At 35.4% G+C, this 14,986-nt stretch overlaps 1 protein-coding gene across 3 annotated transcripts in view; it reads left to right on the top strand.

The window, feature by feature from the left end:
• Nucleotides 1-14,986, top strand: part of Antp (homeotic protein antennapedia) — a 185,369-nt gene that overhangs the window by 48,002 nt on the left and 122,381 nt on the right. Inside the window, exon 1 of one of the 3 annotated variants that reach the window (XM_083079444.1) lies at nucleotides 1,063-1,522. The exons of the other annotated variants lie outside the window; for them this stretch is intronic. The gene's annotated coding sequence lies outside the window, so the exon portion shown is untranslated. Of the gene's footprint in view, nucleotides 1-1,062; nucleotides 1,523-14,986 lie in introns of those variants that run through there. 3 annotated transcript variants of the gene reach the window in all.

Raw genomic sequence — 14,986 nt, forward strand, 5'->3', positions numbered from 1 at the left:
TCCCTTCTCAACACGGCTAGTAGCTTCGTACATGTTAGTAAGCTATGTCTGATTCGTTCGTCGAGAGACGGTCATGGTGCGCTACGTTAAAAGCTTTCCTCACCATCAAAGTAATTGCCGATATATAGTTCACGATGAGAAGTGCGGAAATTGTCTAAAAACGAACCAAGGTACAACGATGATTCATGATTTATATCAGGCAGGAAAATCGCTTCAGCTTGAATATCAAAAGCAAAAAGTCTTGTGGGAGATTTTAACATTTATGTAAAATCATTAATTTATTTTTTAACGCAATGATTAATTCTTCATATTAATACATCATCAGCATTTTTATCGTAAAAATATTATTTTTTTAACGAAATGATAAAAATAATTTTTTCGGATTACATGCATTACCAGATAAAATAAAAAAAAAGATCGATACTCGATTATCAATCTCCCGAAATATACTTTGATGCTTTGTGTGGATTCTTTGTGCCGTCGTGGACTAATGGCCGGTAATTTTTATCATTATTCCGAGGCGTGTTCTAGCTTCGATGCTCGATGATATGCAGAGGCAAAGTAGATGTGTCTGTGGCATCCGGCAGATTGTATAGGTGCGTGTTTCCCGCGCGCGCTCCTTCCTCCTTCAGCGGCGCTGCCTGCCATCGTATCAACATCGCACTTCATAATCCTGGCAGTGTTTCTGCGCGTCTCGATCTGTTAGCTTTATACACGATCGGATCCGTTTCTCCTTCCGATAATATTGACGGTCTCGCGGAAATTTCCCAAAAATAGTGCGCGCGTGGAATTACCGCTCGTTGCCACTTACGTCTTTCGTTTTATTCTTTTCGACTTAATAATGGACACCGGATGTCATTATTACCGCGCGTCAAACGTCTGCTCTCCGGTGATTTCGGATAATTGTGGCCTTACGCTTCCGTCCATGAACGTCTGACTTTTGTGCGAACGTCAAATTTATGCGACTTGTGATACCATCTATTTTTCTACTTCTGACGCCAAATTCACATCATTCTCTCTTACACTCAATCTTTTTTATTACAAAACATTTGTTAAGATTGACAATATTACAATCTCAATGTGTCGTGTAATGTAAATCTCATGGATAATGCATAATATTGTGCGAAATAAATGTGTCAACAATTTTTCGTGCCCGATCTCCCGATGCAAATTCAGAAATCCGCAAAAGATACTTTATCATTAGCTATTAGCACGCTACTTCGTTAAACTGATCTCTTATGTCATATCAAAATTATTACCTTGCGTAAAAGGTGATCATTAATTCACGCAATGAGTTGGCAGTCATATGGAATCGCAGCGTGAATTTTTCCTTATTTGCTATCATTTTTATTTTTATTCGTTTTCTCATGTACAGACTATTCTTCTATCACTTTATCACGATAGAAAATTAAACATGTTAGGATGTTGATTAACGTAAGAAACTTTGTGTACTCGAGAAATGTGAGTTGAATGCAATATTTTACGAAAGTAACAACCGCTACTAAGGACAATCAAATATTTGGTGAGTGGACACAATTTTTATTTTGCATATTTTTTTTGTCAACCGTATTCTTCTTTTGCTTATCATCTCATGTTTACGATAATTATTTACGAGATGCTTTTTAGCATATAAAAATATAGCTTATACATGTATATATCTGTACACACAATAGATCACATCGCAAGAATTAAGATTTAATTTCGTATTTCACGCACATGATACTGTTTAATTATTTGTAGAAGATTTATGGCAATTGATTCTTGGCGCAATTTATCTCCAAATGAATCATTGCTATTTAAAAAAAATATTAGGAGACTATTTTTAATGTTGAAAAAATAATTTCTTATAATCGTCGAAATTATGCAATCAAAAATTCTTTTAAATTAAAATCATTTTATGTACTGGATTAGCTTAATATTCCATTGAATATTTATTTATTTCACATTCATGTTTGTAATCTTTTTTTTTTAATTTGTGTGAAATTAATGATTTTTTTTCTCTTTACACATTTTCTTATTTATTCACAAAATTTTTGAATTTTCTGCAATATTCTTATCTATATCGCTCTAATCATAATTAAAATTAGATATCGCGGTTCTACATAAGGTGTCTATGATCGCGCTGCTAATAAGGTGCATATATTCAATTCCACTATTATAAATCGTGGAGAGAACAAAAGAATTCCCGGATACTTTGATAGGCAGACTAAAAAGGAAGGAAGAGAAAGAGAGGAAGGAAGAGAGGCGAGAGATTGGGTAGAAGGCTTAGGTGTAATTTACCCTTGAGGCCCCGTGGGTGGTTGCTTCGTTCTTGGTTCTGCTGTACAGGATTGGTCGGATGTTTGACAGTTGACGGATGATGAGGCGGCCTTCCAATCCCCCTTCTACCCCCCTTTTACGCCCCCAACGTGCTGATTTAGTCCCGGGTTCGGTTTCTGGCGCGTTTATTATCCGCCGTGAGGCAAATTCGAACCGGGCATAACGGGATTATTAGCTGAAATAGGCACATACGTCATGTATCCCGAGCTTTTTTTTACCTGTCCTTTATCCCCCCTTCCCCCGCGGTTCCTGCGGCCTGACCAAAAATCGTTGGATAGTGTTTTAGTTGTTGCACGGCTTTTTCATTCATCGTTTTACCTGAAATTTTAGTAGAAAATAAAACTGTCACTTTTCCCCGTCTTCCCCCTCCCCCCCTGTCATAGCTCGAAATTTTTCAATTTATACGATCTTGTTTACAGGAAAAGAATTATATTTCTAGAAAGTATATCTCTTCATGTATCTTGTATGTATTTTTTTATTAGAAGGCAGAGATAGCGAGATAATATTGTAATATTCTCTCCATTTTAGCGCGATTCCTATCTAACTTTATATAAGGCACACGGAATGAGCATCCAAGGCGCAGCCTGTCGCAACGTAACGCTTCGATGCATAGCTCGAGATAAGCTATCCTCTCGCCGAGAAGATGTGGATCTAGGAACGATGCGCGAAACGTCCGAGAGTGTAGTTTCTGTATTTCTTCGTGCTGGATGTTAAAACTACTAGCACGAGCGCCGCGCTCGTGGTGTCGTGTTTATCTACTCTGCGATCTACTGCACAACGTGATTGCGCGAAGTACTGTATATGTATATGTATATACATGTATTGCGTGGTACTCGAATGTTCCAGGGATCTCGACTGCGTGGAACCCAGAGAACCGGTCGAGCTCTACGCAGTTTCCTGTTTCTCTCGTACGAAATTTAAAATTTTCCTTCATAATTTTTCGTCGGTACCACACGGTTAATTATAGCGTTAATTACAAGATCGCCAAAGAATAACACCGTAGAATGTAATAATATTAACGAAAAGTAAATTAATTCGCGCAATCTCGATTAGCTCGGGAGTGGATGATTTAACGCATCTTAACAAAGTAATTAAAACGATTGTACGGGGTTATCATCGCGCGCGTGAGTAGCGGCTGTTCGTTTTGCATGTTTTGGAAGGAAGTTGGCTATGCGTGAGAAAACAGACATGTATGTATATATCCTTCCCCCGTAGCGTAGATTAAATCTTATTTTTCCACGACTTACGGGACGGATACGTACTCGTAAAATGGTTATGTAGGCTAATTGGTCATCGTCGATCTCTGCCTTTCACCTTAATTCATTCCCAGCGTTTTACTCCAGATTATCGCTCTCGGTCGTCACATCACAATTTCCTCGAGCTTCGACGGGGTATAAGTTACAGCCTTTACGAAGAGTATTACTACCTGTCCAACCAGACTCGCATGCTCAGACCTAGTCTGCCATTTATCATCTCATTTTATAGTCAACCAAACTCGAACATCGGAACGCCCAATAAATGTTTTTGCTCGTCGTATTTTATCTTTTGGTGAAAAAATTTTGCTCGTGAAAAAATGATAATTCGTGGTTTTTTTTTATGCGAGAATGTATACAGTTTCTTCGAAGAAAAAGATTCAATAGATTACTTGATGAAATTTGCATTCATTTCTAGTAATTCAAAGACGCAACTCAATCAGAAAGAAATTAAATTTTAATCAAACGCAACTATTTATTTCCAATTTTTCGCATGTCTTTCTTCCCGAATCTTCGATATAAAAATGTTATTACATTCTGAGCCTTGCATAAGGTTTAGTTTGTCACTGATTACGAAAATTTAATTTGCTGAGATATTAATTTATATCTGTCAAACCAATTTGTTGGATCTACGTTCATAGTATGAATTCTTTTTTTTAAAGAAAAAGCCGGCTGTGTATTCAGGGAAAACAAGTCCTTACGAAATGGTCCGTGTGCACCTGCCTACGCGGAACAGGTTACGCGATGGATCAATCGATATTTGGCCGATGGGAGCCGTTTCGCCACGCGGTCCGTTTCTTAGCGAGAAATCGTGGCAACATGCCCTCACGTATTCGTTACCCTACTCTGTCGCTAATAATAGACCTCGGTATTTCGCTGGTCCCGTCCGTGGACCACCCAAACGATCGCGCACGAGGCGAAAGAATCGGCATTAGCGGGTACCAGCGGGGCTGATTGGTATTGAAGGAACGTGGGGACGCACGGACCGAACAGCGGGTTGATCCGGGTGACTGATAAAGAGTGCCACGCGCCGGTCCGTTGGATAAATACGAGCGCGATGAAGGCGAGAGAAAGAGAGAGGATCGTTGGTCGGATGCCGCATATTTTTTAGCTCAAATTTTTTATTAGCGAAATTACAAATTTTTCATAGGAATCAAAGAGCGCTTTATATCGGTTGTTTTTTCAAAATTATTTTTTATTCTTATCTTATATTCGATATCTGTCGATGAGAGTAAGTTTGATACGGTTTGAAGAAAAAAAAATTGCTATTGCATCTAAAAATGTAATTAAAATTCCTCTATTATTTGTAGATTTTGCATAATATTTTTAATATTTCAAATAAAAATTAAATTAAAAATATAATATAAAAATTAAATTTAGTATAAAAATTAAATTTTTCTTATGTACAAAAATGCTATCAAGGCAAATTGAAAAATAATTAAATGTGCTAGTTGATTGCGATGCAAGAAAATTAATTACAGTTAGATTATTAATAATATTTTTATAAAACTATAAGCATTTTAATTTATAAATGCATTTTTAAAAAATTATAATAATGTATACCGAGAAGTAACGTACAATGGAAAACATATCGAAAACTCAACACTTGAGAAAAATTAATACATCTAATGCAATGAACGACCATAATATATTTAGTCAATAATATCATCTATAAGTATATATGAATACATAAGTATGCCTATGAATGAGTGTATATACCTATGAATACATATTTTTCTATTTACGCAATAAATGTCGCCAGCAGATACGTGTATTTGTTTGCGCTTAGAATATGCAAGGATCGATATAAATAATGCATGATATCATATTAACACTTTTTTACGCATATAATCATGGTTCATTAGCATATCATGCATATAACATTCATTGCATCATAGGCGATATGGATTATTGCATATAATTATATAAAAAAAAAGATTGCGCTTTATTTTGGATATTTCTATTTTTTGTTACGTGTGTTATATTTTCTCTAAATTTTTTTAATCGCAAGGGAAAGATCCATTTGCTCTAGTCGGACTAAAAATAACTCGTGTCGTCAATTGGGAGTAATGAACTCTCCCAACGTCGTTATCATTACCATGTATTCCTCTCGAGGTTTAAGCTCGAAATTATGGAGATTGTTTTTCCCGCCCAAAATGGAGCAAAGCCCTCTACCCAATTTCGCTGGAACCCAAAGGTACTCGACCTTCCGGCGATGCGCAGCAGATGGCAGTGTAATTCCATCTCAAGGCCGTTGTCCGCTGCTCGCACGCAGCAGCTGTTTCCGTGGTGCTGCCACCTTCTGCACCCTGCTCGAGATGAAGGCGGTACTGACCTGCGCATGTCTCGCACCATCATAACACAGCTCGAACGCCATGGATGCCGGCAAATTTATGGCCCGTATCATGGCGCGGCATCTAAACGATTATTTGCCGTTAAACGTAAACGGCTTACAAAAACGAGCCTGTATAATAGAGTAAACACAGGTTTAGTGTTCGGACCATGATAAATTTATAGCTCCACTTATGAAGATTTCGTATCGACTGACTGGTAAGCCTTAACTTGTTAAAGATGGATATTACTGAATTTTATTTACGAACTTCTTGAAAAATATCCTGTGATGAAATTACATTTATTTGTTTAACACGTATTAAATGTGGGCATGTACTATAATATATTTAAAAATATACATAATATGCATACATTTGAATATACAAGTACAAGTTATATATTATGAGTTGCTAAAAAAATAGAGGAATTAAAGAAATTGAAAGATCTTATATTCGTATTTTTGTTGTAGGTCAATTTTAGCATTTAAAAAAAACATCTATTTTTATTTGGAATATAATTTCCTCTATTTTATTTCTTATATAATATTTTGCACATGATTTCTTTATCTAATTTATCATCTTAATCTTTTCACGTGCACGAAAGTGTAAAATTTATTCTTGCAGATATATGATAAATAATTATTGTTCTACAAATATACTAAATATTTGAATAAAAAATACGAGAGATGGAAATAAAATTATCAATGTGTGATGTAAAATAAAAAAAATTATTTATCATATCGTATTATTAGATTTAATTATTATATTTGATAAGATACATATATAAATAGTAAGATTACATTTATTACGAAACGATCGTATTTTAAATATGTTAAAAATATCTCGCCTCATTTTAAATATGTCAATATCATTTGCTTAATTGAAAGTCGAAAACATTAATTGTTACTATTTAAATAACAAATGATATGCAAATTGGCTTACTTTTGAAGATCCTGGGCTATAAAAAATATGTCTACAACTTGGAGATTATCGTTGAGTTTGTTTAACTTGAAATGAACAAAATTGTATGCATATATAATATATTTTAAGGCACATCAAAATCATATAAATTATATAACCGAACGTATGGTTATTTTAATTTATAGGACATGTTATTCTTTAGGTTACGGATATGACATAATTATTATTTAGATTTGACAATTATTAATCGAAGAGTTAATTATTAATTTAATTTAATTTAATTAATGATTAATTATTAATTGAAGGAAAACTGAGTTTTCGTCAATCTAACGTTATGTCGTTTCTCGTTAATCCGGCAAACTACTCAGAAATTCTAGTCGAAGGGTAACCTCTTCATGTTCTATTCTTACATCTCGTGGCATCTCCCAGTCGTGGACTTAGTATAGCCTGGCTCCAAGAAGATTTTAATTAAACCCGCCCTTCCAGTGTTGCGTCTGATTGGATGAGCTAATCCTATTCGTAGAAAATTTAGGGTTTCCTTTCTAGAACGACAAATTCTCGAGAGCACGTTAAAATTTTTTCACGCCGCTCTAAAGAAATTATAAAATTCTATATAACCATAAATATACCTATTGTTTAAAAAAAATAAAACATTTGTTTTGCAATCTTTTTAAATATATGTCTTAAACCTTTCTAAAGGTTTTTAATATTAAATTGAATATTGCAAATTGTCTGTTTTGTAAAGTTACAATCTGTGATTGGACATATTTTTTAACATTTAAATTTATACATAAATGAAATATAAATTATTATACGTTGAATTATATGTTATTCATAATCCAAGTTTTTAATATTTATTAAAGTAAAAAAAAGTGTCGCAATAATTTAATTAAAACACGGTATATTTTCTTTGTCGAATATCTTTTGTAAATAAGTCATTTGATGAGTTTTTAAAAGATTGAGTGGAGAAATGCATTTGGTTGTTTTACCGGGGATAGGAACCACGCGATTGAACATATTTTTTAACATTTAAATTTATACATAAATGAAATATAAATTATCATACGTTGAATTATATGTTATTCATAATCCAAGTTTTTAATATTTATTAAAGTAAAAAAAAGTGTTGCAATAATTTAATTAAAACACGGTATATTTTCTTGGTCGAATATCTTTTCTAAATAAGTCATTTGATGAGTTTTTAGAAGATTGAGTGGAGAAATGCATTTGGTTGTTTTACCGGGGATAGGAACCACGCGGGTGTTACGCAGGAGGAGTAGAAGGAAAGCACCACGTCAAGGGGATGACGTCTAAATCTTGCTTTTCGTTTCACGCTGACTGCCCGCCCTTTCGTTGGCTATGCTTAGAGCCAAAACTCCCTTTCTTGCCTTTAGCCTTCGAAGGGGTGGATCCTCAAAGTACACTCAGTATCAAAAATTAACAAATAGTTGCAAGATAAAATTTTCAAAAGTTTTTCTCATATGAAACAATAATGCGATAACGTCTTTGAAGTTTGCCCTCTGTTAATATACAAATATATATAAACGTAAAGCTAAATATGCAATTACTATTTGTTATTTTTCTTCATTCTTTCTTAGATGGTACACTTTGAATATTATATAGAAGAGAACTAAAGTATATCGAATTCTTTTTCAGTCTACATTCTTTTGTGCTAGTTTAGTCCGGTGGTCAAACGTGTTGTTTTCTGAAAAAACATAGATTTCCGCTTAAAGGACAAGATTATATATAACGTTTTACGTAACACGCCGGAACGACAACGCTTTTATATTTTTATGGCGGTGAAAGTCGGCTACACGAGGGTCGCAGCCGTGAGGGTATTCCTTAAGTTGCACCGATAGTCAGAAAAACGGAGCGAGCACAAAAGCGTGTTTCACTTTCGCCCCCACCAGGTTGTAGGAAAAATCGACTTTCGCGAAAGAAGTACGATTGTCGTAGAAAAAACTCAGGGATCTAACGATATTTCTCTTCGCTAAAATCAGTGCACGTTTTATTCATCGCGATGAACTTAGGACCTTGGCAAAAGAGAAAAGCAGATCGATCGCGCATACGCAAACGTATCTGCAACTTTATTTTTTAACGTCCTTTTAACCTGTTGTTAGATTCGTCTTGCTTGATATTCTTTAATCGATTAAATTGTGAAACAAAATTGCTTTTTAAGTTTGTAATTTTCATGTAAATTATTAGTTTATTTTTAATAATTTATATTTTTAATTATTTATGTTTTTAAGATAATTCTATGTGTATATAATATTTATAGATTGTCTTAAAGATGTGTGATTACTTAATAAAAATTTTTAATAAAAAGAATGCTGTATAAACATACAGGCTATTCTAAAACTACTATGGATGTTTTTTTAAGAGCAGATTTTCTAGTCAATTTTAACATGATTTTTTGTAGTAAAAATGTGTAATGATAAATTGTGATATTAATAATTTCGAATTATTATAAAATTATAAAATTAATTATAAAAATCGAATTATATCTAATTATATAGGATTATGAAATTAATAATTTCGAATTATATATATAGAATTATAAACAACTGTAAAAAAAGAAGGATTTTCTCATAAACTAAATTCTATAGTATTAAAGGGATGATGGACCTACATTTTTTTAGTTGTCAAGTCGAATTTATTTTAATAGAATTTGAATATTACAAAGATATATAATGGCAAAAATGTAGAAACTTGCATAAAATAATGATCTTTATTGATATCTTCGCTGAAGAAAAAATATTTCTAAATTAGTTAGAGAATCTGTTGTTCTAAGAAAAATTCAAATTCGAGTTTTGAAATACCCTGTATCTCAAAAACGTCTTTATCTATTTATTTAAAATTCAGGACATGATTGAAGCCAAATGGTGAAATATTTAATTAGCAGCGAAAATTAATGAAATGGCACATTTGTCCTGAATACTTAATTTGCAGTATAAATTAAATTTCCCCCAAAGAACGAGTGATTTTCTATTTTGCGAATCTAGCGTGGATTCCATAGCTATTGATATCACTAGTCGCGAGTTTCCACGTAAAACGCCGCCCATTCCACGAAATCGTGCACGTGTGCAACGCCGGATTCAGCTGCCTCGTTCGGTTCAGGAATGAATTATCGCCCGTTCGGGGCTGAGCTCTTTCATTTCCAGTCTACGCGATAGTCCCATCCTTTTCTCTCCTCCATATCGGCCGAGGCTGCAGACAGCAACGCTTTTTTCTCATCCCTCTGCGATACCTCCCTCTATTCCTCTCTCCGTTTTCTTTTTCAATTTCCATCAGAGATATATCGCATCGTTTTTGTTTCTGTATATCTCTTTTATATGCTTGAATAATTTCTGTCTATATATAATTTATTATGTGTTTATTATTGAACAGTTATTGATACTGTTTATTATCCTTTGAATTTTTAGCGAGACTTTCACACATATACGGCTGAAAATAACATTTCGATAAGTTCTATCTATTTTAATTTTGTAAAAATTATCGAGATTTGATAAATATAAATATTAAGGAAAAATCGAGACATTATTTCATTAACAGTTTTACATTAAAAATTCAGCACACATAAATTATAATATAATCTTTTGAAGTTGACAAATCGTGCCTCAAAATTCTATTCCAATCATAATCGCGAAATTTAATTTTGATCGCCACAAGAGTCATTACAAAAAGGTATAAGATACATTTACATGTATTAATTATTTTGATATTTATATACTTCTTATTATCTTTATAAGCTTTATAAGAAACTTTTTAATCATTTCCTTGGAACTGTGATGTGGAGCCAATTTTGTATCTTGAAATTCGTTCGGAGATTCGCCAGTTATTCCTTTGAGAATAGCTGAGATAGAGAGTAAAATCTGTCAGATCCGAGCGAAGCAACTTTCATCTTGATATTTATTCTTGTCGGAAAATGACAGGGGTTACCATTAGTAAAAATCTAATTATTTGCTCGTACTCACATCAGATTATTTTTTCTATGTGAATTAAATTTGTACGAATTTATTCCTAAAAATCATTCTCTTTCGTTTTCATGGCATCAATTTTGTTATATAAATTTCAAATAAAATATATCAGATTATATTTCTCATAAAACAATATTTGATTGCGTTTATATTAAATTATTTTTTGGCAAATAAACGCATTTTTTTCGGAGGAAAACCCCTCGTAATTCGAGCAAAGAGTAATGGCATGCGAGGATACCGGGGACACAATCAATTGGATGTTTTCGTTTTGAACCGTGCTCCACGATCGAGAATGAAAGAAGGCACGAGGAGGGTAAATTGGAATTCCGCGACGCGAAGGATGATGCTGCTCCGGTTGGCCGGGACGAGAAAGAAGAAGGAAACCGGCGACGGAAAAAGGATAGAGGGGAATAGTAGAGGGAGGAGAGTAGCATCCAAGGAATATTTACTGCCATCTTCTCCACCACTTACCCACAGATTCACTGCCTGAAGTTGTAAACACCTCTTAACTATATGGAGATAGTATCTCGGTTTCCCTCCTCGTGTGCCCTAAACTGTTACGTGGGTGTTGTGCGACTATCATTAATTAGATCATCATACGATTGCAGCATGATATTTTTCTTTCTCTATATGCTTTGCACTAACATTGGCGTATGTATAAATTATTTTGCATTAGGAGAAATATGATATCAATAGTTAAAATCAATTTTATTGATTTATTTTTCCCAGATGATATATATAACACTTTTTTAATATTGAATACATCTTTTGGAATTATTGATTTATATTACGTATTTTTCAAATTAAATTTCTTTTCTATAATAATGTACTCTTGTTTTCAAAATAAATCGGGAATACATAAAATGAAATAAATATCTGAATGAAAATTAGAATATCAATATATGCATGTGTCAAATAAATAATTAATATAATATTGTATAATCGATAAAATAAGATAACGTAAGAATCTCTCTAGTAATCCATTGATATTGATGAAGAATTCGAAAAGTTACTTCCACATATAACACGCGAAAACAGCTGTAATATTAATTTTTTATAAATTAATAATATGACTGATTATTTTGTGAGAATATAGAATGCCAAAGTTAAAGCGTATACACAGTGTATCGTAACACTATGATTATTCTGCATTAAATTAAACTACAACACTGTTGCTAGACCGATTTCCCGCTATTTAATTTGCATATCGTACACCTTCGTGTTATATTTGTTAACGCTAGAACGACACCGATCGATACGCTGCCGCCTGCTTGTAGTTTAGCGTTCACCTGAATAAACGGTTTACATATTCATCAATGCTTGGGTCAACATTTACCACTCGCCAAAGAAATTTCGCATTTAAATGACCTTGCCTCGCGGCACGCGGTGTGGCATCTTCTCTCCGAAAATGTGACATTTCGTATGTCGTATAATCGAGATATATCGCGATTTATGCGTTCTGAACTTGACTCGTTTTCAAAACCGGTTTTACGTTCTATCCGGGGCTCGTGTGATCGCGGATTATTCAATCGGTAACTGTTTCTGAATTTATACACATACTGAACTTTCAGCGGTACTTTTGCACCGCTTGATTTATCGGGCAAGATTTAACGTGGGAAAAAAAGGCATCTGTATATACGCCGAAAATATGCCATTACTAATTATTTCGAAATAAATTCCACGTAAATCACGTTGTAAGAATGTTGCCGCGAGTATATCAATCGCTATGGGAACGTGTTAATTTCTTTTTTTTAAATACAATTAATAACTCCTCGCGAAAATGATATATTACGCTCCGCGAAGGGAGAGAATCGTGAAAACGGGGCTTAAATATAATAGTAACCGCTACTAGCGCGGGCGTCTCTTTATCTTCTAGTTTCCAAGCAGGATTATTCATTTCGCAAAAATAGAGCGTGCCCTTCCCGCCAGCTAAGAAAACGACGGCATCGAAACAATGAAGCCGATGCGCTCTCTTCGTGCGGCTGTAGATGGTGGAGTCGCGCGTCGAGATATAGAACGAGAGAGACAAATAGAAGGAGACGGTGAAACCCACTAAATCAATACTCTGCCATCGCTCCAACTCTGGGCTCATCCCCTCGCCTACCCCCTTAGACCACCCCCCTAGTCGTCAGCCCGCTTCTCTTCTCTCTCCCCCGTCCCCCTCCCCCACCCATCCTCCCTCCCTCCCCCCCCGGGCATCCTCCTTCACCAGCGTTTCTCGGTTCCGTTCGTTCCACGCCACCCTTCGTTCCACCCCCGTCACGCTCTCGAAGCGAAACTTCTCTGGCTCCGCTTCCACGGGCTACTCCCGCAGAGAATTTCCTACCATAGGGCTGGATTCTCCCTTATGCGTCGGTATAATCTACCCGACGCTCGTGAAATGTCGGTGACATGAAAACGCACTGCCAAACGTTCACGCGTTGCGCTTGTTTGTTGCTATTTTTCTTATCACTTTGCTTGAATGAGGAGCGCAAGTCGCTCGATAGCGAATATATATTTTTACATCATTACGTCATTTAAGTCAAGGTAAAATCAAGGTTACCCGAGACAAGCAGTAATTATATACGTGCGTTTAAATTTATAGAGAAAAAACGCACACGCGCGTAAAAGGGAATTTCTGAAATAATTCCGCTGCAAAATGTCCCGATGTAATTTCCAATAATGACTTTTTGTATAATCGTCTCTTTACACTTTGTAGTTTTCGAGCGCGACATTCTTGTTGGAATATTTCTAAAGTAACTGTCGACGTTCTGCAAACGGAAACGGAAAAGCGATATCGCGTTGGCACGTAGTCTGCAGATCCAAAAAGATACAACTTGCATTGAATTTTAATTTAAGACTACTTGGTATAAAGCGAGTGAAAACTGTATCATACCAATCGAATTTATATTCCTTTAATACGTCGCTGGTGATAATACTAATCGCGTGGGTCTGCTTTCAATTATGCAATTGGAATTATAATGCATTTTGCGTCAATTGCAATTTTATTACAGAGATTGTATCGCAATATTGCAACATTAATAATAATTATCGTTAAAGCGAGCTATGATATATTTCAATTATAATGACAATTTTTCAACGAAACTTTGAAGGACTCGCGAAATAATACTTTTTCAAATACTCCAATTTCTTTAATCGATAATCGTATTATTGTCCTTGCGTAAGCGCTTACTTATATTAAAATTAAATTCAAAATATACGCGAGAAAACCTTCTCTTTTGTCGACAGATGGTTCATTATCAGGCGATGTACAATAAGACGGCAAATCGAAATGTTCTTCAATTGTCTGTTCATTTCACGCGGGTATCACGCGCTTCATCAACAAACTAGGTCACGTAGTTCTGGTGGCACATACTCACGCAACCATCCCCGACCATTTGCAGACGAATGCTGAGCGTATCTTACGATCGTGAGAGATACAACTGGTTGCGTGGGCTATGAAAGAGAAGTAGAAGGAGGAAGGGTTACCGATGGTGAGAAGGGGCCCGTGGCGCGAATGGACGTTTGCGTCTGTATGTGTATGTATGTGATGCGACTACCCAAGACGAGGGTACGGTAGTAGTCCCAATGCGTCTACAATCGCGAGCTAACTGGACAAATGAACGGTTCGTTGCTTCTCACACTGCTGGCGATATTGTCTTCGCTATTGACGGCGTCATTATGTCGCGGCTCACAACGGTCGGAAATTTATGGTAAATTTCATTGTAATTAAAATTTTATCGAAACGATATTTGTTTCAAGACATTTTTTAAATTATATTCGAGGGTGTTTAATAAGTAGGTCGGAAAAAGAGAGCTCGATTAAACGACGAAGAAAAATCCCGTTTCAGAGTTCCAGCTTCTTTTGGAAAAAGGAGATATCAAGTCCCAAAAAGTTCAATTACACGGCCGGCAACTCCTGCTTTGTTTCACGGCCGCTGCCCGTTGGTTTATGCCCCCTCCGTCTTTATCTACTTCACTGTAGTTGTTCTTCGGATCTCCCTCTCTCTCTCTCTCTCCTCTTCTGCCCTTTGTTCTCTTTTTTCTTCGCCACCGACGTGCGAACTTTTGCTGTCTTGGTAACTGCCCAGTTTGTGATTTCTCGATGCTACCTCTCTACGCTCAGCATTCTACAACTTAGTGTCCCGTTAATTTCTTGCGATCCGCACGACGATTACCACACTTGTCCGAAAATTTAGCGCTCTCGG

Source organism: Camponotus vicinus, unplaced genomic scaffold (assembly GCF_025532165.1).
Source record: "Camponotus vicinus isolate PSW18456_S1 unplaced genomic scaffold, iyCamVici1.0 SCAF_10, whole genome shotgun sequence".
In the NCBI taxonomy this organism is placed as follows: domain Eukaryota; kingdom Metazoa; phylum Arthropoda; class Insecta; order Hymenoptera; family Formicidae; genus Camponotus; species Camponotus vicinus.